We start from the raw sequence: 26939 nt of genomic DNA on the forward strand, positions 1-26939 counted from the left end.
TAGAAAGTCAGCTACAGCTTCCGCCATCCTTGCCGTGCTTCAGCAGTGCCTGCAGCTTCTAGATCACCGACTGATCTGCGATGTTCCCACACATTGGAACTCTACACTGCAGATGTTGGGAAGGATTTGAGAGCAGAAGAGGGCAGTTGTTGAGTACCAGCATCAACAAGGCCGTCGGTATTCAGGTCAGACTTCACACATAAAACCTCAGGAGTGGACATGGATGTCAGACATATGTACCAACCTCCAAAACTTTGAGGACTCCACCAAGATGGTGAGCGGCGATGAGGCCCTAATTAGGGTCACCATCCCGCTTCTCTGTCTTCTGAAACGCTCTCTGCTCTCAATTAAAGAGGATTCATTGCAGGAAGAGCACGATGAGATGGAGCTAGGAGCCTCATCTCATCCCAACGTGGATTGGGTGACAATGAGGAAGAGGAGGAGGAAGAACAGGAGCTAGTTTCCTGCATTATAGATGGTACTACCTGCACAACTGTCATACCATCTGTTCAGCGTGAATGGCCAGAGGAAAGGGAGGAAGAGGATGAGGAGGAGGATGAGGAGGAGAGCATGTTCAGTTGTCCTCTTGGTGAGAACACAGAAGTCTTGCCTCTTTGCAGTCCGGCACACATGGCTGAGTTTTCCGTGACCCTCGCGTTGTCCAAATTTTGGCTGACAGTCATTACTGGTTGGTGACGCTTCTAGACCCATGCAACATGGAGAACTGTATGTCTCTTATTCCTTTGCATGACAGGCCTAATAAAATGGGGGAGTACAAGATGGCCCTTGTTGCTGAATTATTGAAAAAATTCCCATCTGAAATTGCTGGCGGCAGAGGTCACAGTTCGTTAGACAACCAAGGGGTACAGGTGAGACAGCCACAAAAGCAAACCAGCAGAGGCAGTTTTCTCACACTCTCCCATTCCACAGGCCCTGAGGCTGGGGGTACTCTCAGAAGGAGTACAAAGTTTTGGAAGATGGTGAGGGAGCACCTTGCCGACCGTACAAACGTCCTCCGTGATTCCACTGTGGACTCGTGTCATGAACTTGCTCTCTATGCCTTGGAGGTCCTGGCCTGCCCTGCCACTAGCGTTTTGTCAGAGCAGATTTTAGTGTTGATGGTGGAATTATAACTGATAAGCGCATATGACTATCAACTGAAATGCTGACAGGTTGTCTCTTATAAAAATGAACAAGGCCTGGTTTGGGCCAGACTTCTCAATGCCTCCGAATGATGGCAGCGTAATATAAACTCAAATACATTGTCATCTTTTAGGGAGGTCTAACTCTATTCCCGTGCACCTCTGTCTTCACACCCAGACTTGGGTATAAACTTCCTGATTTTGTCTATTGGCTCTTGTCCTCCTCCTTCTCTGCATCCTCATCCTCCACCACCATATCACCACCTTATGTACCATATCAACATATCTATGTCTCTTGCAAGGTGCTTTGTAGTTCCTCCAAATTTTTGGCAGCCGTTGCTTCACTGCATAGGCAAGCACTATGGGAGACCCACTTCATAATAATTGGAACATTTTTTTCAGGCGGCTCTCTGACCTCTGCGTCTCTTCCAAGGGGCATTGGAGTTCCTCCAAATTTTGGCAGCCGTTGCTTCACTGCATAGGCAAACACTATGGGAGACCCACTTCCTAATAATTTGAACATTGTTTTTAGGAGGCTCTCTAACCTCTGCGTCACTTGCATGGGGCATTGGAGTTCCTCCAAATTTTTGGCAGCCGTCGCTTCACTACATAGGCAAACACTATGTGAGACCCACTTCCTAATAATGGGAACATTGTTTTCAGGAGGCCCTCCGACCTCTATGTCTCTTGACAGGGACATTGGAGTGCCTCCACATTTTTGAAAGCCATTGCAGTCACTGCATTGGCAAACAGTATGGGAGACCGTCTCCTTTCTAATGGGAATATGTCGTTACTGTGTCCCTGCTCTATGTGTCTTTAAATTGTTAGTGGACTTTTTCCTAAATTTTGTCAGCCGTTGGACTCACTGCATACCCTATAACTGTATAGCACACCCGCTGCTTTGAAATGAAAACATGTCATTACTGTGGCCCTGCTCTATGTGTCTTTCTAGTGTTAGTGGGGTTTTTCCCACATTTTGTCAGCCCTTGCAGTCACAGCATGGGCATTACCACTATTGGAGACCTGTTCCTTTATAATGGGAACATTTTTTTTACTGAGACCATCCTCTATGTCTCTTCAAAGGGGTATTGGGTTGGGTCCAAATTTTTGGCAGCCCTTGCAGTCACTGTATACTCAATAACAGTATAGGAGACCCACTCGTTAATAATGGGAACAACAAAGCATAGCTGGCTGATGGCTCTCTAACAATAGCGAGGGCCGACTGCTAGCCTTTAAGAATAGTAAGGGCCCCCTGATGGCCCTATAAAAATAAGCTTTGTGACTTTCAGAGTCCCTCCATCATAAATGTAACAGGATGTGTCTGATGATGTGTCACACACCACACGGCCAGATAAGGTTGTAAAATGTTAAATTGACATGTCCGGGTGAATACATTTATCTTAAAAAATAACGTAAAAAAAATAAAAAAACACAGTAGGATCTTTCTTTAGTATAAAAACCAGACTCGCTTAGGTAACCTTCAATGTAATCACATTGTTCAGCTCCTGCACCCCATCCTCCAATTCGGCCTCCATCTCTGAAATGCCCACATCAGTCATAAGCTGAAAGCACTGCAGCACTGCCTTGTCCAAGCGGCAACAGGCTGTGCTGAAGATAACATGCTAAGGTGACAAACCGCTGCAGAGTCGTTGAAAGCTGCAAGACAGCAGCCTAATCTGTGGCTTTCACCGCTGAACAGCCAGGCATGGTCGTGTGTGACAATGGGCGGAACCTGATGACGGAGAAATAACAGACGGAGTAGATACGGTTTCCCTCTATGCCTGTCCTTTCACCGAGCTAAAGAATATGGCTGTGGTGAAATACAACTCCCACTGAGAAGCAGTTTCAAACTGAAAAACATTGGGCCCACCAGAGGATTTGATTCTGAGGGCTCACCTTCCTCCTCTGCTCAAGAGCTCAATAGCTGCTGCAAAGTTTGCGCTATCATGAACTCTCATGATGTAGAAGCCAGGTCCCACCCGAGGATTCTCTGGTGGGTCTGTCCAACCCTGCAGAGAAGCAGTCCTGGCTAAGAAAAGTGTGTGGGAAGGTTCCCAGACACTCTATGGCTCCTTTTTTACTGAGCTGGAAACCCACGCAAACACGGGAGAGCATACAAAATCCTTGCAGATGTTGTCCTTGCTGAGATTTGAACCCAGGATCCCAGCGTGATAATCACTGAGCCATTGTGCTGCCATTCACCCTCTGATATCTAACAGGCTGGAGAAACTTGAACCTACTGCCACTCTATCTTCAGCTCCTTTGTGAGAAACAAATGTATTTGAGCAGCCACTCAGGCTACCAAATAGAATTCCTGAGAATGAAATTGGGGGTGGCTTCACTTCTGGTACTGTGGGCAGTGCTAACACCATGGCGTCGTACCATAGTTCACTGGTAATATTACAGGCTGGAAGGAGGAAAGCAGATTCCCACAGAAAAGTACCAGCAGTAATGTTCAGGGACCCTTGCTTGTGGAAGGCGGTGACTATACCGGGAGAAATAGTGGCAGCCGGGGACCAAGTATGGGCTACCAGCCGCTGCTGACATGAGGTTGTGGACACCTTCTGCCTCCACGAGTCTGAAAGGCCACATTTCAAGTGCAAGCAGCTTTAGAGGACTTCCTGGGAGAAATGACAGCTGGAGTAGATATGTTTTCCCAAGTCCTTTCACCAAGCTAAAGAATATGGCTGTTGTGAAATACAACTCTCGGCAAAAAATGCTGTGGGCTGGCTCCAAACCATCCCTGGCCACATTCCCTTGACCATTTGTCTGTGGTTAGGCGGTCTTTCCCAGTAAGTCCACTGGGGAGGGCATGGGTAATGTTATAGGCCCGTGCTTGTGGAAGGTGGAGAGGACACCGGGAGAAATAGTGGCGGCAGGGGACTGAGTATGGACACCCGGCCACTGCCGGCATGAGGTTGTGAAAAGCTTCCACCTCCACGAGCCTAAAAGGCCACATTTCAAGTGCAAGCAGCTTTAGAGGAGTTCCTGGGTGAAATGACAGCTGGAGTAGATCTGGTTTTCCAAGTCCTTTCAACAAGCTAAAGAATATGGCTGTGGTAAAATACAACTCTCAGCAAAAAAGCTGTGGACTGCCTCTGTACCATCCCTGGCCACATTTACTTGACCACGTGTTTGTGGTTAGGCGGTCCTTCCCAGTAAGTCCACTGGGGAGGGCACGGGTCATGTTGTGGGACCTGTGCTTGTGGAAGGCGAAGACGATACTGGGATAAATAGTGGCAGCTGGGGACCGAGTATGGACACCCAGCCGCCGCCGACATGAGGCTATGAAAAGCTTCCTCCTCTGCGAGCCTAAAAGGCCACATTTCAAGTGCAAGCAGCTTTAGAGGACTTACTGGGAGAAATGACAACTGGGTAGATATGGTTTCCCAAGTCCTTTCACGAAGCTAAAGTATATGGCTGTGGTGAAATACAACTCTCTGCAAAAAAAGCTGTTGACTGGCTCCGTACCATCCCTGGCCACATTCACTTGACCACATGTTTGTGGTTAGGTGGTCCTTCCCACTTAAGTCCACTGGGGAGGGCACGGGTAATGTTGTGGCACCCATGCATGTGGAAGGCAGAGACGACACCAGGAGAAATAGTGGTGGCTGGGGACCGAGTATAGACACCAGGCTGCCGCCGCTATGAGATTATGGTCAGCTTCCGCCTCCACGAGCCTAAAAGGCCACATTTTAAGTGCAAGCAGCTGTCCAAAAATGTGGCAGCATAATATTGCAGCCTGTGGGTGGGTGGTGTGGGAGGCTAGCTGCATACTTGCGGTTGCATTCCAAGGAATGGGGTAGGGACAACTGAACGCTGCGCTGGGACAAGTAAGTGGACGGTGATTGTTGCAAGTCTGCAATGACAGGTGCATGGCGGGAGGCATCTTTGCATGCACCAAGGATCACTTATGATGTGCACACTTTTAGGCAGTGACCTGGGAGTCAGAGATGCTTCCAAGGGTCCTCCCCATGCTGTTCCCATGTCTTTTCAGCAGTGTATGCATGTGTCTGATGTGTCACGCACAACATGGCCAGATAAGGTTGTAAAATGTTAAAATAACATTTCCCAGTGAATGCATTTGTCTTGGTTGAAAGCAATGCAAAAGTGCAAAAACGCATCAAGAATGCTACGTGTGACCATAGCCCAAGGTATGCAGGAGCCTACCCTGGTAAAGATGTTCTTTAACATATTTCCCAGGAAAATCCATTTTGGTTTCGTTTTTGCATGCTTTATTGTGAGTCCGTAACATGTTTTAATAAAGAGCTTAGGTTCTTGTTTGCAAAAGATTAAATTGAAAATCATTAAAAAATAATTGTCAACTTGAATATTCTAAGCCAAGGATCTGATGGTCATTTTTATCAAAAAGATCTTTGCTGCTCTCGAGGAGGATTGGAGGTGACACTGGTGGTCAAGAAGTATCATTATCTGGTTTGCATTCTGGAAATTGCCATCTTTACATCAGACCTTGTTCACTGAAATCAAATAGAAATATCTGAATTTCTCAGAAAGGAATGTAGAACAGAGATCTGCATTCTAGAAGCTTAGCTAAGCTGTTTAGCTTGTCCAACTTGCGACTGCCCTACTCTTCTTTCTCCATGGCCTGAATCATTTCATACATTGCGAAGCACTGAGGTTCTTAGTTACTGTCAACACAGATTATTGTGATTTTACTTTATTTTTGTTCATTTGTTCTACTATAGCCGAGTTCCATGGCGCATTTAGCTGCTTACAAAAATCAATAATAATGATGAGGACATTCCTCAGCTATGCAAACTCTATGACATTATCCAGATGTTGGGTGTGACATCTTCAAGCAGAAAGAATCGTGCAACTGCAAGCCCTTCAGGACTATCTTAGCTGTTGTTTAAGCTCACAGTGTCTATAATATTTTGATTTATTATCAATTTTTCATTTGATTACATGATTTAGTGTTTAACTTTGTGTCTTTAAGTAGATATTTCACAAAGGACAAGGTATCCAGATGTAATAACCAAACCTTTGTCGAAGAAGATAGTGACAAGGATGAGGACTAGAAAAGATCAGCCAGAAGAGCAAAGTGTCGGTTTTTATAATGCCAGTTTTTTAGAATAGACAAAATATTGAGATGCAGAAAAACGAGGCGCAGTACCCCGAAACACAGTATCTTCAAATTGAGTTTCTGGTATTGGCTTTTATCCTTAGTCATGTGATAAGGCTCATTAAAGGATCACAATTGACTTTTAGGATTTCTACTTCCTGCAGATGGCACTAGCGTTCTAGTCCTCTTCCTCTCTGAAGAGACAATTTGCATATTTTTCAAAGGAGCATTGCGGCTTTAAAAGTCTCCTCACCTGACGTGCTTAACATGTCACTCTCCGCAAGGAGAAATATTACCCCTAGATACCGGTCTGATGCGTCTCATCGAGCCAAACCAGAACTCACACTTTGCACTGACGAATGGCAGTACCCCGAAGCACAGTGTCTGCAAATTGAGTTTCTGGAATTGGCTTTTATCCTAAGTCATGTGATAAGGCTCGTTAAAGCGTCACTATTGATTTTTAGAATTGCTACTTCCTGTAGGTGGCACTAGAGTTCTACTCCTCTTCCTCTTCCACTCTGAACAGACAATTTGCATATTTCGCAGAGGAGCATTGCGGCTTTAAAAGTCTCATCACCTGACGTGCTTAACTCGTCACTCTCCACAAGGAGAAATAGTACCCCTAGATATCAATCTGACACCCCTCATTCAGCCAAACCAGAACTCACACTTTGCACTGACGAGGGGCAGTACCCCGAAATACAGTGTCTGCAAATTGAGTTTCTGGAATTGGCTTTTATCCTAAGTCATGTGATAAGGCTCGTTAAAGAGTCACTATTGATTTTTAGAATTGCTACTTCCTGTAGGTGGCACTAGAGTTATACTCCTCTTCCTCTTCCTCTCTGAACAGACAATTTGCATATTTCGCAGAGGAGCATTGCGGCTTTAAAAGTCTCATCACCTGACGTGCTTAACTTGTCACTCTCCACAAGGAGAAATAGTACCCCTAGATATCAATCTGACACCCCTCATTCAGCCAAACCAGAACTCACACTTTGCACTGACGAGGGGCAGTACCCCGAAATACAGTGTCTGCAAATTGAGTTTCTAGTATTGGTTTTTATCCTAAGTCATGTGATAAGCCTCGTTAAAGAGTCACTATTGAGGATTGCTACTTCCTGTAGGTGGCACTAAAGTTTTAGTCCTTTTCCTCTCTCAAGAGACAATTTGCATATTTCCCAGAGGAGCACTGTGGCTTTAAAAGTCTCCTCACCTTACGAGCTTAACACGAGCTTAGAAATATTACCCCTAGATGCAAGAAAAATAATGAAATTGGCAAGTTTGAGGGTCAGAAAAGGTAAGCATCAATTTTGCTTCAGGCTGCATTGTATTTATTTAAAAGGGTTGTCCACTACTAAGACAACAACTTTTCAATCTGAATGTTTGCCCCACTGAAAATGAGAACATTTATACTCATCTCCCCAGCTTCGCCATTGTGAACTATCACACACTTGCACAGAATCCTCCAAAGCCTCTAAAGCTAGACCGACACATCTGGCTCTCATGAGACTCAGAAGAGGCCAGAGAGGTGACAGGTATGGTAAGTATAAATAATTTTAATATTTTTTAAATGTTACATTTAGTATGTTCTGTGGTTTAGAAAGACCCTGCAGCATAAAGAGGGACAATAAATTAATTGAAGATAACTTCTCTGTTATTCGAATTTTCTGGAACATCTACACGAACCGTAGAATTAAATTTTTGCTTGATCCGCTCATCTTTATTTATATTTTTGGCATATGTTAAGATATTGCACTTCTGTCTGACTCCACCTTATACGTCAGCAACATTTTTACAAAAATGAAGTCATAGATATAAAATAGGCAGTATCCTAAGCAGCCTCTTGTCTCTTGACTAGTGCAAAATAAAAATGGCAAACTTGCTGCAAAATGCATTAAGAATATTGTACAGCTTTAATAAATGTGACTACAAAATTCAAAATGGCATCAAATGTGACAAAACAGGTGCAAAACAAATGATAAATCCCCTCCTGTGACACTGAGTCACTACTTAGTGTCACAGGTCGTGAGACAGGGTAGTCAGGATGTCCGAGGTCAGATACCAGGAGGGCTCAAAGTACAGATGGGTAAGACAAAATCGTGGTCAGAAAACAGTCCGGGGTCAAATGCCAGGAGGGTACGTCAAGACAAGGGAGTAAAACAAGCGGATAGTCAGAAGCAAAGTCCGGGGACGGATACCTGTAGTCAGAGAGCATCAAGAGCAAAAAGGATAATTCTCGCGAATAGTCACAATAAATCCTAGGTCTGGCCACAAGATCAGAGAAAAAAGACACAGAGCTGAGCACAGACATCTAACAAAGCTAAGCTACAAGTGATACTGGACTTCTCACAGCTAGATAGCTAAATAGCTAGTAAATGATTAAGGATGGGAGACAATTTGGGCAACACTTGCAGGCTAGACCAGATTGAGCATCTTGGCTGTCAATCATAATGCTGACAGCCCAGCACACCCTAGCCTCAGATTGGATGACTAGACTGTCAATCACAAAAATGACAGTTCAGCACACTCCAGATCCCATAGGGCAGCTGAGCTGTCACTCCCAGCATCCCTGGGCCACAGTCAATGATGAGACTGTGACACCCCCTATGTTCTTTTCAATACAGTATACATCAGATCTTTGTTAGACAGTCTACTGATTTCTAATGATGTAGTGATTTAATGTCTATCGAGACTGGTACAAATTTCTCTAATATTGGTAAGTGAGGAACAAATTATCCAGAAACATATATCATCATGTCTGATTCTTTACCACAGATTTAAGTAAGAGCCACTTATCTTTCCCACATCTATTTTGGATGAGCCAAAAGTGCACATTTTTGGAGGCGTCAGTAGTAATAGCTCTTGTGTTGATTGTCTATAGCCAGTTTTACTGGAATCCCCAATGTTGAGAAATAAAATTCTAATCATCATATCACATTCAATTTACAGCTTTGCATTGATCCGAAACACTCGAACATGTCATAAAAAACTATTATCAAGAAAAAGTTATAAAATGAGTTCTATAAAAGATGGTATATCCTCCACAGGGCTTTCAGCTCAATATTATCCAGGCTGCCTGGTATTACCCATGGGGACAGAAGCAACATGGGAACCAAAATCTGTAAAACAACTTAGGGCAAGTTCCTCAGGAGGTGTTGGAAATGTCTTGTAAGTTAATTTCCTTATAATGATGCATAAAAATATTTATATGAGAATTGAACTAACTTTGGAGGCAAAGGGAGCTCATACTAAATATGTCACTGATTTAGTTTAAATTGTTTATGGCTCTTTAGTGGTTTATTTAGGAAGAAGGTCAACCCCTTCTTATATGCTGTAATCTCCCAAGTTAAATGAATAAAGCATATACTCATCTTCCGCACCGACACCATTTCAGCGATGTTGGCCTGCACTCAAGAGACACTGTTATGTCAAATAAGCCCTGCAGTTAGTCAGTGACCGCTGATGTGCTGCTTTGCTCACATTTTCCTTAGATATCTGGGGGCATTGCAGCCAATGAATTATTGAGTGCATTGATTTGTGGGACTCCCATTCATTGGCCAGGTTAGTAGTGTCTGGCCGCTGGATGAGAAGCTCACAAATATCTTACCTTCTGGGATCCCTGGCTTGGCTTTTGATTAGCTGATGGTGCAAAGTAATCTGTGTGGCATACCGAAATGATGGTGGCATGATGGTGTCGGTTAATCAAAAGCCTTGCTGGGGATCCTGGAAGGTAAGAGATTCACAAGCCTCCCGTTCAGTTGTCAGAGCTGATGAACTAGAGTTCCATGAATCTAATATGGACAAAAATATATCACTGCCAGCAGTGGCATACAAGGAAATCACAGGGCCCCATATCAAAAATACTAATTCCACCCCTGCCCCCCAAAAAATGTATTTTATATATATATATATATATATATATACACAAGGTGGGCCATTTCTATGGATACACCTAAATAAAATGGGAATAGTTGGTGATATCACCTTCCTGTTTGTGGCCCATTAGTATATGGGAGGGGGAAAACTTTTCCAGATGGGTAGTGACCATGGTGGCCATTTTGAAGTTGGCCATTTTGGATCCAACTTTAATTTTTTCAATGGGAAGAGGGTCATGTGACACATCAAACTTATTGAGAATTTCATAAGAAAAACAATGGTGTGCTTGGTTTTAACATAACTTTATTCTTTCATGAGTTTTTTACAAGTTTATGACCACTTATAAAATGTGTTCAAAGTGCTGCCCATTGTGTTGGTTTGTCAAAGCAACCCTCTTCTCCCACTCTTGACACACTGATAGCAACACTGCAGAAGAAATGCTAGCACAGGCTTTCAGTATCCGTTCTTTCAGATGCTGCACATCTTGTGTCTTCACAGCATAGACAATTGCCTTCAGATGACCCAAAAGATAAAAGTCTAAGGGAGTCAGATCAGGAGACCATGTTGGCCATTCAACTGGCCCGCAACGACCAATCTACTTTCCAGGAAACTGTTCCTGTAGGAATGCTCGGACCTGACACCCATAATGTGGTGGTGCACCATCTTTTGGAAAAACTCAGGGAATGTGCCATCTTCAGTGTATAAAGAAGGCAACACATCATCATGTAGCAATTTCAGATATCCAGTGGCATTGAGGTTTGCATTGAAGAATGGCTCCACTATCTTTGTACCCCATATACCACACCATACCATCAATTTTTGTGTTTCAACAGTCTTGGAGGGATCTATCCACTGTGGGTTAGTGTCAGACCAATAGCGGTGGTTTTGCTTGTTAACTTCACCATTCACAAAAAGTTTGCCTCATCACTGAACATAATGTTCTGTGTATACTCGGGGTCCTGTTCCAATTTTTGTTTTGCCCATTCTGTAAATTCAGTGCGCCGATCTGGGTCACCCTCATTGAGATGCTGCAGCAGCTGGATCTTGTAAGGGTGCCATTTGTGAGTAGCTAATATCAGCCGAAGGGATGTTTGACTGATGCCACTCTCCAGTGACATGCGGCGAGTGCTACGCTGTGGGTTCTTTCTGAATGAAGCTAGGACAGCCACTGAAGCTTCTTCATTAATCACAGATTTCTTGCATCCTCATTTTGGCAAATCCGACACTGAACCTGTTTCACTAAATTTGGCAAACAGTTTGCTAACTGTAGCATGGGAGATGGGTTGTCTCGTAGGGTGTCTTGCATTGAAATCTGCTGCAATGACCCGGGTAATGCGTTCACCAGACATCAACACAATTTCTATCAGCTCCTCACGTCTTAACCTCTGCGACATGTCAATGGCTGTAAACAAAGAGAATCTTGTAAATAACTCATGAAAGAATAAAGTTACGTTAAAACCAAGCACACCATTGTTTTCCTCATGAAATTCTCAATAAGTTTTGTGTCACATGACCCTCTTCCCTTTGAAAAAAATAAAGTTGGATCCAAAATGTCCGATTTCAAAATGGCCGTCATGTTCACCACCCTTCTGGAAAAGTTTTCCCCCTCCCATATACTAATGTGCCACAAACAGGAAGTTGATATCACCAACCATTCCCATTTTATTTAGGTGTATCATATAAATGGCCCACCCTGTATATGTACATAGGTATATGTGTATAAATACATACACTGCTCAAAAAAATAAAGGGAACACTTAAACAACGGAATATAACTCCAAGTAAGTCAAACTTCTGTGAAATCAAACTGTCCACTTAGGAAGAAACACTGATTGACAATCAATTTCACATGCTGTTGTGCAAATGGAATAGACAATAGATGGAAATTATTGGCAATTATCAAGACCCACTCAATAAAGGAGTGGTTCTGCAGGTGGGGCCACAGACCACATCTCAGTACCAATGCTTTCTGGCTGATGTTTTGGTCACTTTTGAATGTTGGTTGTGCTTTCACACTCGTGGTAGCATGAGACGGACTCTGCAACTCACAGAAGTTGCTCAGGTAGTGCCGCTCATCCAGGATGGCACATGAATGCGAGCTGTGGTAAGAAGGTTTGCTGTGTCTGTCAGCGTAGTGTCCAGAGCTGGAGGAGCTACTAGGAGATAGGCCAGTACACCAGGAGATGTGGAGGGGGCGGTAGGAGGGCAACAACCCAGCAGCAGGACCACTACCTCCGCCTTTGTGCAAGGAGGAACAGGAGGAACACTGCCAGAGCCCTGCAAAATGACCTCCAGCAGGCCACAAATGTGCATGTGTCTGCACAAATGGTTAGAAACCGACGCCATGAGGGTGGTATGAGGGCCCGACATCCACAGATGAGGGTTGTGCTCACAGCCCAACACCGTGCAGGACGCTTGGCATTTGCCACAGAACACCAGGATTGGCAAAATCACCACTGGCGCCCTGTGCTCTTCACAGATGAAAGCAGGTTCACACTGAGCACATGTGAAAGACGTGACAGAGTCTGGAGACGCCGTGGAGAGCGATCTGCTGCCTGCAACATCCTTCAGCATGACCGGTTTGGCAGTGGGTCAGTAATGGTGTGGGGTGACATTTCTTTGGAGGGCCGCACAGCCCTCCATGTGCTTGCCAGAGGTAGCCTGACCGCCATTAGGTACCGATGTGAGATCCTCAGACCCCTTGTCAAACCATATGCTAGTACACTTGGCTCTAGGGTTCCTCCTAATACAGGACAGTGCCAGACCTCATGTGGCTGGAGTGTGTCAGCAGTTCCTGCAAGATGAAGGCATTGAAGCTATGGACTGGCCCGCCCGTTCCCCAGAACTGAATCCGATTGAGCACATCTGGGACATCATGTCTCGCTCCATACATGTCCATGTCATAGCACCACAGACTGTCCAGGAGTTGGCGGATGCTTTAGTCCAGGTCTGGGAGGAGATCCCACAAGAGACCATCCGCAACCTCATCAGGAGCATGCCCAGGCATTGTAGGGAGGTCATACACGCACGTGGAGGCCACACACAATACTGAGCCTTATTTTGACTTGTTTTAAGGACATTACATCAAAGTTAGATCAGCCTGTAGTGTGTTTTTCTACTTGAATTTTGGGGATGACTCCAAATCCAGGCCTCCATTGGTTAATAAATTTGATTTCCATTGATGATTTTTGTGTGATTTTGTTGTCAGCACATTCAACTTTGTACAGAACAAAGTATTCAATGAGAATATTTCATTCATTCAGATCTAGGATGTGTTATTTGAGTGTTCTCTTTATTTTTTTGAGTAGTGTATATATATTCATATTAATTTGGTGGGGTTATATATCACAACTTTTATAAACCAGGAGAATTACACTGTCTGTAGCCCGTACCTAGTAATTATGTCCCTATTGAAAGCTTTCAGTGTTCTCACTTATGGCAATTTTAGAGTGTGATGCTCTCACACATGCACACTGAATATGCTGAATCCCTCTACAGTTCCACCCCAAACAAAAAAGTATAGAACATGATGATGACGCGACAGTGCCGCCAACACAGTATAATACCCCACACAGCATGCCCCACTATAGAATGATATTCCCATAGTATCACACACACAGAGTATCATGGCCCCTAAATAATATGATGGCCATTCAGTATGATGCCACCACACTCCCTTAGTAAGTCAATATGGAGCCTTACAGTTCCCAACTCAATATGGGGGCTCTCACAGTCCCCCACAGCCCACTTCTCATTATTATGGCCCTCGTCAGCCACCCACTCAGTATAATTGACCCCACCAGCTCTCCATTCAGTAAGATTGGCCCCCAGTAGCTTCCATTCAGTATGATTGGCACCTAAAAGTCCACAGTTTATGTTGATTGGCTCCCACAAGTCTTTCATTCAGTTACATTGGCCCACACTAATTCCCCACCTGCTGCCCATTCAGTATGATTTGCCCCCACCAGGCCCTTCATGTAGTATGATTGGCTCCCAGAAGCCCCCCATTTAGTGTGATGACCCTCACAGTGACTGATAAAAAAAAACACTACTCATTTCACTCTTTTCTTTTGGAGCATTGCTCTGGTTTCAGTGTGAGTGTCAGTGTGATTGCTGAGGCTTCAGTGCAGCAGGTGCGATGTAGTGACATCATCATCTCTGCAGTGAACACAGTCTCCGACTCACCTGCGCAGGCTATTCAACAGTATCTGTGTCCTGGGGATACAGATACCGCTAAAATTGTGATGGTTGGCAAGCGGCACAGGACTCCACCGACTCAGAAGCCCCATAGTGGCAGGTGGCACTATGATAACAAAACCACATCAATCATGTTTTTTTGACGTATAAGCTTAAAGATGATGTCTCCTCCAGGATGCCTCTCCATGATCCAGAGAAGGGAGTCAGTACGGAAGAGTCTCTCCTTATCTTATTGGTCCTTCCAGTCCATGTATTGCATGGTTGACCATTCGCTTGTAAAATGTTATTTACCTTGCAGAGGCGAGGAAAATGTATGGCGAACTAGTGCTTCCCCTGGCGCTACCAATTGATAACTCTGGATTGGATGAGCTGGGCCAAAGGAGATGAGTTGATCAATGGTGTGAATCTGTAGTGCATATGGTACATTTTTTGATTAAACAACCACTGCAATACTCAATGTGGATCTACACCACCAGACATATCTAAAAGCAAATCACAACCAACAAAAAAATGTTGACCTCTGTAACTCAAACATTTGCTGCTGACATACTGAAATTCTGTTCGATTTCCTAGATCTAACATTTCACATTCACCTTTCATGGTTTTCTTGTAGCAGCACATGGTTGTAATCAACTATGAGAATTTTGGCATTTTTAAGTCTATTTTTCATACAACTTAGCAAAAGAAAGTTTGAAAAAATGGTTTCATTTTAACCATTAGTTGTTTTGTCCTCGTTGATTGGTTGCAGTTCTTGTATTGAGATGCTTACAAAGCAAGAACAGATCCAGAGTGAGGACCCCACCTACCAAAGTGAATATTTCACTGCCTTTCAAAATTTCTCACCATACAATAGATAGAGATCACTTGTAGGTTTACAACATATAAAAGAAGGTTATATCACATACTTCAATAGAGGTTGGAAATAAAATGCATCTGTTCTAACTTAAATATAGATTTTCAGTGACATAACCTGTATCTCGTTACAAGAAACTGGATAACACAGATGAACAAATTTGGTGCGGCCCAATCTTTCTTCACAGCGCATGACTTTACATGTTATTTTTTGGCAAATGATTGAAACGATCATGTTACAAGTAATGAAAGTCTTGAGATTGAAACAAGCACGTTGCAAATGAGTGCTAAAAGTGGAGATTGGAGTTTAATGGAATTGGTTGAGATCAGATGCAACATGAGGGTTTTTTTCTTTTTCTTTTCGCTAAATATTTGTTTTTGTATTTTGTGTATATTTTATATAGCATTATTATGACAATGTCCCCCTAAGTATATAAGGTGAAATTTCCAAGTACCAAACGACAGAATATAGTATAGAAATAGCCTCTTCACAGAGGGAGAGAGTAGGGACCAAAGTGCTACTCTCTTCCTTCCTCTATAAAGAGACTATTTGCTTATTACTCTCCCAGGGGAGCATTGCATGGACTATATGTCTCCCTACGCCAACTTCACACTCTTTCCTTAAACGGGTTGTCCGAAACTAATACTGATTTAATCCTAAATGTCTATTCTCTATTTAATGTAATCTTAATGTTTTCTAATATACTTTAAATAAAAATTCCCAACTGTTTACTTTCTACTCTCTCTAATTGCTTTATTTTTTTTTACCACCTTCCTGTTTGATGAATCTTCATTTAAGAACCCACAGTGCATACTGGGATACTAAAACAAGAAGTCATCAGGGGGCAGATACTGCGGTCAATGCCACAGCCTATGTCTCCTCCCTGAAATGAAGTATCACCAGTGACGTCTGTTTCAAGGGCTCGGCTAGTCCTTGCTCTACAGAGCATGCACCAGTTGTCAATTTCAATGTGTGCGCAGTAGGTTCTTGTCACTGTGAAATATTCTTTTTAATGCACAGTGACAGTGCACTCTCTGGCCAGCTTGTCACTTCTCATCAGAGCTAACGAGGAAGTGCACTGTCACTGTGCATTAAAAAGAATATTGCACAGTGACAAAATCCTACTGAGCATACGTCGGAATTGACATCCGATGCATGCTCAGTAAAGAAGGGACTAGAATAGCCCCTGAAATGGATGTCACTGATGATACTTTGTTTCACGGTGAGAAGAGAGGCAGCGCAGTGAGTGCAGCCTTTTCCCCCGTTGGCATCTCGTTTGATTATCTCAGCATGCACTGAGGATTGTGAAAGAGTCATCAAACAGCAAGTAGCTAAAAAAAATAAAGAATTTCGATAGAGCAGAAAAGGAAAAAAAGGGACTTTATAATTAAAGTACAGGGTGGGCCATTTATATGGATAAACCTAAATTAAATGGGAATGGTTGGTGATATCAACTTCCTGTTTGTGGCACATTAGTATATGGGAAAGGGAAAACTTTTCCAGATGGGTGGTGACCATGGTGGCCATTTTGAAGTCGGCCATTTTGGATCCAACTTTATTTTTTCACATTTTATAAGTTTTCATAAACTTGTAAAAATTCTTGAAAGAATAAAGTTACGTTAAAACCAAGCACACCATTGTTTTTCTTATGAAATTCTCAATAAGTTTAATGTGTCACATGACCCTCTTCCCATTGAAAAAAATAAAGTTGGATCCAAAATGGCCAACTTCAAAATGGCCACCATGGTCACCACCCATCTGGAAAAATTTTCCCCCTCACATATACTAATGTGCCACAAACAGGAAGTTGATATCACCAACTATTCCCATGCTCTGGTGGTTATGAGATCTTTTATTTTTATTCACCTGTCCTCTGAGACCTCTAATTGGCTGCAATGGCACACCCGATCAAGTAATTTAATGATTTTGTATATATACAATGGGGAAATTAAATACTTGATACACTGACGATTTTGCAAGTTTTCCCACCTACAAAGGATTCAGAGGTCTGTAATTTTTATCATAGGTACATTTCAACTGTGAGAGACAGAATCTAAAAAACATCCAAAAATCACATTGCATGATTTTTACATAATTAATTTGCATTTTATTGCATGAAATAAGTATTTGATACAATAGAAAAACAGAACTTAATATTTGGTACAGAAACCTTTGTTTGCAATTACAGAGGTCAGATGTTTCCTGTAGTTCTTGACCAAGTTTGAACACACTGCAGCAAGGATTTTGGCCCACTCCTCCATACAAATCTTCTTGAGATCTTTCAGTTTTTGGGGCTGTCGCTGAGCAACATTGAGTTTCATCTCCCCCCAAAAGATTTTCTTTTGGGTTCAGGTCTGGAGACTGGCTAGGCCACTCCAGGACTTTGAATTTCTTCTTATGGAGCCACTCCTTAGTTGCCCTGGCTGTGTGTTTTGTGTCATTGTCATGCTGGAAGACCCAGCCACAACCCATCTTTAATGCTCTTACTGAGGGAAAGAGGTTGTTGGCCAAAACCTCGCAATACATGACCCCATCCATCCTCCCTTTAAATAAAAGCACCCCCTAAGTATGATGTTTCCCCCACCATGCTTCATGGTTGGGACAGTGTTTTTGGGATTGTACTCATCCTTCTTCTTCCTCCAAACATGGCAAGTGGAGTTCATACCAAAAAGTTCTATTTTGGTCTCATCTGCCATATGACCTTTACCCATGCCTCCTCTGGATCATCCAGATAGTCATTGGCAAACTTCAAATGGGCATGGACATGTGCTAGCTTGAGCAGGGGGACCTTACATGCCCTGCAGGATTTTAATCCTTGACGGTATAGTATGTTACCAACAGTAATGTTTGCGACTGTGGTCCCAGCTCTCTTCAGGTCATTGACCAGGTCCTCCCATATAGTCTTGGGCTGATTCTTGACTTTTCTAAGAATTATCCTTACCCCACGGGGCGAGACCTTGCATGGAGCCCCAGTCCGAGAAAGATTAAAAGTCATCTTGTGTTTCTTACATTTTCTAATAAATGTGCCAAGAGTTGTTGCCTTCTCATCAAGCTGCTTTCCTATTATCCTGCAGCCCACCCCAGCCTTGTGCAGGTCTACAATTTTGTCCCTAGTGTCCTTAGACAGCTCTTTTATCTTGGCCATGGTGGAGAGGTTGGAATGTGAGTGTTTGGACAGGTGTCTTTCATACAAATATCAAGTTCAAAGAGATGCAATTAATACAGGTAATGAGTGCAGAGTAGGAGGGCTTCTAAAAAGAAAAAAAGCTAACAGGTCTGTGAGAGCCAAAATTATTGCTGGTTTGTAAGTGATCAAATACTTATTTTGTGCAATAAAATGCAATTTAATTATTTAAAAATCATACAATGTGATTTTCTGGTTTTTATTTCTGTTAATGTTGATGATTATGGATTACAGCCAATGAAAACACAAATTATCTCAGTAAATTAAAATAATTAACAAAAAACACCTGCAAAGGCTTCCTAAGCATTTAAAAAGGTCCTTTAGTCTGTTTCAGTAGGCTCCACAATCATGGGGAAGACTGCTGACTTGACAGATGTCCAGAAAGCTGTCATTGACACACTCTACAAGGTCCCAGAGTCTGGAGGAAGAGTGGAGAGGCAAACAATTCAAGCTGCTTGAGGTCTAGTGTGAAGTTTCCACAATCAGTGATGGTTTGGGGAGCCATGTCATCTGCTGGTGTAGGTCCACTGGGTTTTATCAAGACCAAAGTTAGTGCAGCCGTCTACCGGGAAATTTTAGAGAACTTCATGTTTCCCTCTGCCAACAAGCTTTTTGGAGATGGAAATTTCATTCTCCAGCTGGACTTGGCCCCTGTCCATACTGCCAAAAGTACCAATACCTGGTTTAAAAACAACAGTATCACTGTGCTTGATTGGCCAGCAAACTTGCCAGACCTTAACCCCATAGAGAATCTATGGGGCATTGTCAAGGGGAAGATGAGAGACACCAGACCCAGCATTGCAGATGAGCTGAAGGCTACTATCAAAGCAACCTGAGCTTCCATAACACCTCAGCAGTGCCACAGGCTGATCGTCTCCATGCCACACAACATTGATGCAGTATTTGATGCAAAAGGAACCCCGATCAAGTATTGAGTGCATTTACTGAACATACATTTCAGTAGGCCAACACTTCGGATTTTAAAAACATTTTTCAAGCTGTTGCTATAAAGTATTCTAATTTACTGAGATAATGACTTTTCTGTTTTCATTGGCTGTAAGCCATAATCATCAACATTAACAGAAATGAACACTTGAAATAGATCACTCTGTTTGTAATGACTCTATATAATATATGAGCTTCACTTTTTGAATTGAAGAACTGAAATTGATGATATTGCAATTTAGTGAGATGCACCTGTAGGTGTATAGAGGCCCATTTCCAACAACCACCACTCCAGTGTTTTAATGGTACATTGTGTTTGCTAACTGTGTAAGAAGGCTAATGGATGTTTAGAAAACCCTAGAAAACCCTTGCACAAGTATGTTAGCCCAGCTGAAAACAGTTTGGTTGATTTGAGAAGCTCTAAAATTGACCTTCCTTTGAGCTAGTTGACAATCTGGAGCATTACATTTGTTTGTTCTATGAAACTCTCAAAATGGCCAGAAAAAGAGAACTTTCATGGGAAACTCGACAGTCTATTCTTGTTCTTAGAAATGAAGGCTATTCCATGCGAGAGACTGGCAAAAAACTGAAGATTTCCTACAACGGTGTGTACTACTCTCTTCAGAGGAGAGCACAAACAGGCTCTAACCAGAGTAGAAAGAGAAGTGGGAGGCCCCGCTGCACAACTGAGCAACAAGACAAGTACATTAGAGTCTCTAGTTTGAGAAATCGACGCCTCAAAGCTCCTCAACTGGCAGCTTCATTAAATAGTACACGCAAAACGCCAGTGTCAATATCTACAGTGAAGAGGCGACTTCGGGATGCTGGCCTTCAGGGCAAAGTGGCAAAGAAAAAGCCATATCTGAGACTGGCTAATAAAAGGAAAAGATTAATATGGGCAAAAGAACACAGACATTGGACAGAGGAAGATTGGAAAAAAGTTTTATGGACAGACAAATCAAAGTTTGAGGTGTTTTGATCACACAGAATAACATTTGTGAGACTTAGAACAACTGAAAAGATGCTGGAAGAGTGCCTGACGCCATCTGTCAAGCATGGTGGAGGTAATGTGATGGTCTGGGGTTGCTTTGGTGCTGGTAAAGTGGGGGATTTGTACAAGCTAAATGGGATTTTGAATAAGGATGGCTATCACTCCATTTTGCAACGCCATGCAATACCCTGTGGACAGCGCTTGATTGAAGCCAATTTCATCCTGTAACAGGACAATGACCCAAAGCACACCTCCAAATTATGCATGAACTATTTAGGGAAGTAGCAGGCAGCTGGTATTCTATCTGTAATGGAGTGGCCAGCGCAGTCACCAGATCTCAACCCCATTGAGCTATTGTGGGAGCAGCTTGACCGTATGGTACCCAAAAAGTGCCCATCTAGCCAATCCAACTTGTTGGAGGGGCTTCAGGAAGCATGGGGGAAATTTCTCAAGATTACGTCAGCAAATTAACAGCTAGAATGCCAAAGGTCTGGAATTGCTGCAAAGGGAGCATTTTTTGACGAAAGCAAAGTTTGAAGGAGAAAACTATTCTTTCAAATAAAAATCATTATTTCTAACCTTGTCAATATCTGGACTATATTTTCTATTCATTTAGCAACTCATTTGATAAATAAAAGTATGAGTTTTCATGGAAAACACAAAATTGTCTGGGTGACCCCAAACTTTTGAACGGTAGTGTATATATACTGTATGTATATACCGTAATGCAGTGGCTTGCTGCATTGCTAAAATGTCCAAGGGGTGTGTTCTGGCTGACCATTTACCTCCCCCTCAGGTGACTGATCACATGGCTGTGACATCATCACAGGTCCTGTGTGCGGCACAGTGGCGCAGTGGTTACCGGAAAAACGTTGCATGTGTGCTTTAATTGACCCGGTGAAGTGAGTGCCCCCCAGCGGGATGAATAGCACTACCTTACATGTGGTTGGAGAATGCGGGCGACGGCAGGCTGGTTGCTAGGGGTAACGGCACAGGACGACAATTGTGGATGCAAGCATCTTGCTGTGGCTCGGCAGGGTCACGAAGATTAAAGCATCTGGCTGTAACTCGGCGGGGTTACGAAAATTGTCGTCGCACTCAAACCTGGTTTGCTGTGGCTTGGTGGGGCCACAAAAAATTTTCCAGGGAGAACGGTGTGAAGTGTCTAGTGTGAACAGTGTATGAATGGAGCAGTATTCCCAGACAGAATGGAGAAGTGGTTAGATGTCCAGCTGCAAACATTATGCAGCAAAATGGAATGTCCTGAAGAAATGCAGGAGCTGATAAAGATGGCTGTGAAGGGAGCAGCGGATGAGACTGAAGCTGTTGAACGATTAAAGTGCCTGTTAAAATCACGGCAGCAGGTATTTGAGAAACAGCAGCTGGTATTTGAGAAATGACAACAGGACTCGCAGCAGGCATTTGAGAAACGACAACAGGACTCGCAGCAGGCATTTGAGAAACGACATCAGGTCTTGGTACAGGAAGGGCAGGAGCTGTTGGCCCTTTACAGATTGGCGGTAGCAGACCATTGCTTGCGTTCTCCTGTGGCTCCGGTGCTATCCCAGAGTGCCCAGGGAGGTTGTAAGATATGTTGCGAACTGGGTCTTAAGACTATTGCAGGTTTTTGTTGTAAAAATACCCCTACAGGTGTGGGTGTCCGAAAGGGGGCGGAGTCTCAAAAGGGGGCGGGGTTTCAAAAGAGCGTAGAGTATAGAAAACCAAAATTGGTTACAGGTTGCGGGTTGGTACCGCTTAAAAATGACAATTTGACCGTTGATAACGGGGTAGCTCCAGTAGAAGGGGTTGACGTCAAAGTGGGAGGTGACTTGTTGGCCCACAACACCATGGGGAATGGCAGAAACCTCATAGCTGATGGTAATACTACGAAAGTAGAAAGAGAGTTCAGTCAGGAGGAGCTAGACAAGGTGAGAAAGTCCCCCTCTTGTCGTCGATGGCGCAAGGGCCACAAAAAAGTTGCTCCTGTAGATTTTGCTGAAAGGGCAAATAAATAAATAGCAATGTTGTGTGCCTTTATTCGGAGTGTGGATCCTCCTTTAGAAGCAGAAGAGGAGGGGACGTTGCCAGTAGCATCCTCCGATACTGTACTGAGACAGAAGGATCAGGACCCGACAGCCCTGAAGGAGGAGGTGGCCAATCCTGACCAAGAGCTGGAGCCTGTCAGGCAGCAGTATCAGAGTGACATGCAGCAACTAAGGAAAAACCTGGAGAACGTGTCCTCAGACCAGCTGAGCCTGGAGTCTGAACGGCAGAAAATAAACCAGGTTGTGAGGAACTTACAGCGAGAACTGGAGCAAAGAAGCAAGGAAGTCAACAATTGGAAGGAAAAGTTCCAGAAAATAAAGAGGAGGTTTTTCAGTTGGAGCTTGACAAAGCGGAGTTTGAAGATGAGCTGTGCGAGATGAAAGATTGTTTCTCCCTAGTACACTCAGAGCTGATGCAGGTGAAGCAAAAGCTGGATGAGGGTCTACACCAGAGGGATAGGGAGCTATCTGCCTTAAAAGAGCCGCTGCTGCATGAAGTTTCTGGACGTGATCAAAACCTAGAACGAGTGCGCGAACAGTTCAACAGGGAGCTGTGTGACTCCAAGAAGGAGTATGGTGAACTCATGAGGGAGCTGCAGCAATTCCAGGACCAAGTAAAGCCTCTAATGCAGGAGAAGGAGTGGCTGGTGGACTCGCTGTACCAGCGTGACCGGATGCTATCCGCCCTGATAGAGGCAATACAAGATGAAGTGTCTGGTCATGACCGTGAGGCAGAAAAGAGTCATGAAAAGTTCAATAGGGAACTGCAACAAATCAAGAGAGACTATGAGGATCTCCTCGAGGATAAGGAAAAACTAGAGGATGATAAAACTGAAGCAGAGCACATGCGCCAAGTGATTGAGACCACTCTACAGGACACCCGGGATGAGAATGATGATCTCCGCAGAAAGATCCCAGGACTGGAAGCTCAGGTGAAGGAGCTGCGGATGTTCTGTGGTGATCTCCAGAGGGCAGAGACGTGCCTTAAGGATAGAATCTGCAGGATGGAGGAGTCTATCGGAGAAGGGAGGTATGATGCAAATGCCTCTTCGAATAATGCGAGCTTGGGTGATTCGGTGGATGTAAGAGTCGAGATAAGGGAGCTAAAAGAGTCACTACAAGCCCATTTGAAGCAAGAAGAGCTTGAGAGACTGGCTGTCGAGAGTCGAGTGGGCGCATTGTAGACAGAGAGGTCTGAGAGGATTCTGCTGATAAAGGAGCAGGTGAAGTCGGAAGAGCTTCAGAGATGGGTTGCAGAGAGGCAAGTAGCTGAGCTAGAGGAAGAAGTTTTTGAGCTCAAAAGTCGCCTGGCAAAGTGCCAATCAGTGAACGAGGCCTCCTTGGAGAAGGAGAAGGGCAAACAAATTGTGCTTAATAGTGTTGAGCCACCCCCGTAGTGTTCGAGTTCGGTTCGTCGAACACCCGTGTGTTCGCCGAACTGTTCGTCGAACTGTTCGTCGAACACCTTCGAACACCGTTAAAACCAATGGCAGGCAAACAAAAACACATAGAAACACATAGAAAACACCTTCAAAGGTGTCCAAAAGCTGACAAACTGCTCAGAAGACACAACTAACACATGGAAAAGTGACAAGTACATATAGTCATGCGAAAAGAAAAGAGGTGGAGGAGTAAAAGGAGGGGGAGACACAGATATAGGCATGTCATGCCCTTCTAAAATCCAAAAAGTGAGAAGCCGACACATTCAGTCCGCTACTGCCCGTGCCACCTCTGCGTCGCCGAGTTTGTGCCAGAGCCGCGGTGAACCCTGACGGCCAGCCCCCCTCTCCCAATACTGGTGCCTGTCCGCTGGTGGGTCGAGCGAGCCCCCCTGTGGTGGAGGCAGCTCTAAGCTTTTTAATTTAAATTGTCTCTCTAATTTGAATGAATACACTTTAAATCCATTTACAAGGATCTATTGGAGGGCAAGTCTCATGCCAGCAGCCGCGGTAATTCCAGCTCCAGTAGCGTCCACTAAAGCTGCTGCAGTTAAAAAGCTTTTATAAGGATCGAGCTCCGCTGTCCACCGCAAGTCATCCTACTGCCAGTCCCAGCCCCTATGCCTTGGGGTGCCTCCTGATGCTCTTCACTGAGTATCCCGTGGTCCCGAAGCATTTCCTTTGAAAAAATTAAGTGTCCAAACTACAGGTGGTGTAGCTTGCTTAACAGCCGGGATAATCCGCTGACTAGCAGACACTGCTACTAGGCACAAAGTATTTCCTGGGCTAGATGCAGTTAAAAATTTGTAATTAGATACTCTCGTTGGATGCTGAGAAAGCATTCCATAGAGTCTCCTGGCACGCCATATATGATTCTCTTAAAAAGCTTGGGGTAGGGGTCTAGGGGACCCTTTTATAGCCAAAATCACGGCCCTGTATCGCAATACGTCACCTAGGCTGAAGATAAATGGAACTGTAGCACCCTGAGGGCTCGGTTGCTACAGAGGTATTGCACCTCACCCAGAGGTGTGATATCTCACTCTCAGGTAAGGATGTAGTGTGGATCAGGACCCGACACCTGCATGCATTACACCACATTGCCGTGGGGCAGGGCGACCAATATGCCCCTGAGATGGGCACGACAGTCCCTGTCCCTGGCTGGAGTGGGGGGAGGGAACACTGAGGAAGGGGAACCCTGTAGTGCAGGAGCAGGGAGGAAGCAGTTCCTGGGTGCATTGAGAAGGGAGTATAAAAGGTGGGCACCATCTTAGTTCAGTGCAGAGAAGTCTGAGCAGAAGTGGCAGGGAGCAGGGGCTCTGCATGAGCTCTGCTCCGGAGGCGGGCCTAGTAACAGAGGCCCAGGCCTGGAAGAGGGAGAAGGAAGGAAGAGGAGCGGAGAAGGCTCCAGGAACGAGGAACGAAGGGATCCCAGGGGTGCGGACGGGCGAGTCGCCACCGCACGCCCGAATCCACCTGCGTGGAGGGGTCAGGCCAAAGGGGGAGACCGGTCCCCGAAACTAGTGGAGGCAGGAAACGACCCTCAGCTAGAAACAGGAGGCTGTGACATTTTATGTGGCGCAGCCCCTCGCTACACCCGCTAGGAAGGCACCACATAGGGTCAGGGAAACTGGCGCCAAGTTTACCAAGAGAAGGCCCGAGGCAGCCGGACAGAAGTGTTGGTAAGAAAGGCCAGACAAAGGACACACAAAGGGGGTCCTGTGAAGCGCTCCAAAGTTATCTGGGAGTTGTCTGAGCCCCTCACCTGGTGAGCACAGTACGACGTGGGCAGCCGTTACCTGCAGACGTGGTCTGGATAATAAGAACTGTGAGTAAAGGCCCTGGACTGCATCACTGACTCCGTGTCGTTACTGCTGCTGCCCTGCACCATCACCCCCATCCTCCGCATACACTGCCCTGAGGCTATACTCCTCCCGTGGGGAGTTATGCTACGCTCTGCTGCACCCACAACACCAGCCTCAGCGGTCTGCCCTGGAGCGGCGGTTCACTCTGACCGCAATCCACGGGTGGCGTAGTCGGACATTTAAACATCAAAACCACATAAATAGTTCCGCCACTGGTTTGACCGCCCTGAGCCACGGAACCGGGTCGCCGCCACGGAGACTACAACCACCAGCATCCACCAAAAAGGGTCCGGCTCCGGGTGTCCCAAGGCCCAGGGGGCGCGTCAGAACATTTTCATCACCTTTCACAATCACCAATGGGACAAGGCAGAGATGTTCTCTGTCCCCTCTCTTATACATCCTAGTGACGGAGCACCTGCTCTCATCAATTCGCCATAACCCCAATATTAGGTGGATTGAGGTGGGAGGCACCGAGTACAAGTGCTCTCTATTTGCTGATGATGTCCTAGTATATATCACTCAATCACATATATCCATCCATGCTGTTATGGCTGAAATAGATCACTTTGTTACATGGTCAAATTTTAAAATCAATGCAGCGAAGTCTGAGGCCCTCGATGTCTCCGTCCCCAAATCCATATAGGATTCCATCCAGTCCAACTTTCCCTTTGCCTGGCCCTCACAGGGAATCAAATACTTAGGAATTTCTATTCATAGAGACCTCTCCCATCTATGTTATCTTAATTTTGGGCCCTTTATTGAACAACTTCATACAGACCACGGTTGGCAAGTTAGAACTGTAAGATTCACTACGTGAACCACTGGTGTTTTGTGGAAAAGCACATGTACACTGTGTTCCAAATTATTATGCAAAAAGTGTTTCGGAGTGATAAGGGAAGAATTTGTTTGTTTGTCAGTTAAACTCATTGATGGTGATGTGTGTCAGGGCTCTTTATATCACTGTAAGCAATTGCAGACACCTGTGCTAATTAGTTTGGCAGGTGTGTCCAATGAAAGGCAAGACTACTTAAGAAGGCTGTCTCACATTATTAAGCAGCCTACATTTTCTGCCAAAATGGGAAAGAAAAAGGATGTGTCGGCTGCTGAGAAGCAACAAATTGTGGAGTGTTTAGGTCAAGGCATGACTACAATCAACATTGTGCGATGATCAGGATGAAGTGTCTTGGCAATCAAGAAGTATGTAGCTGATTCACAGTACACATGTGTGCGTGCTGATAAGGGCAAATTGAGGACTCTTTCCTACAGGCAATTACGTCAGGTTGAAAGAGCAGCGGCAAAAAAGCCTTGTCATAGCAGCAGAC

Source organism: Phyllobates terribilis, unplaced genomic scaffold (assembly GCF_046119375.1).
Source record: "Phyllobates terribilis strain yellow unplaced genomic scaffold, ASM4611937v1 Scaffold_2__4_contigs__length_985480577, whole genome shotgun sequence".
NCBI classification, from domain to species: domain Eukaryota; kingdom Metazoa; phylum Chordata; class Amphibia; order Anura; family Dendrobatidae; genus Phyllobates; species Phyllobates terribilis.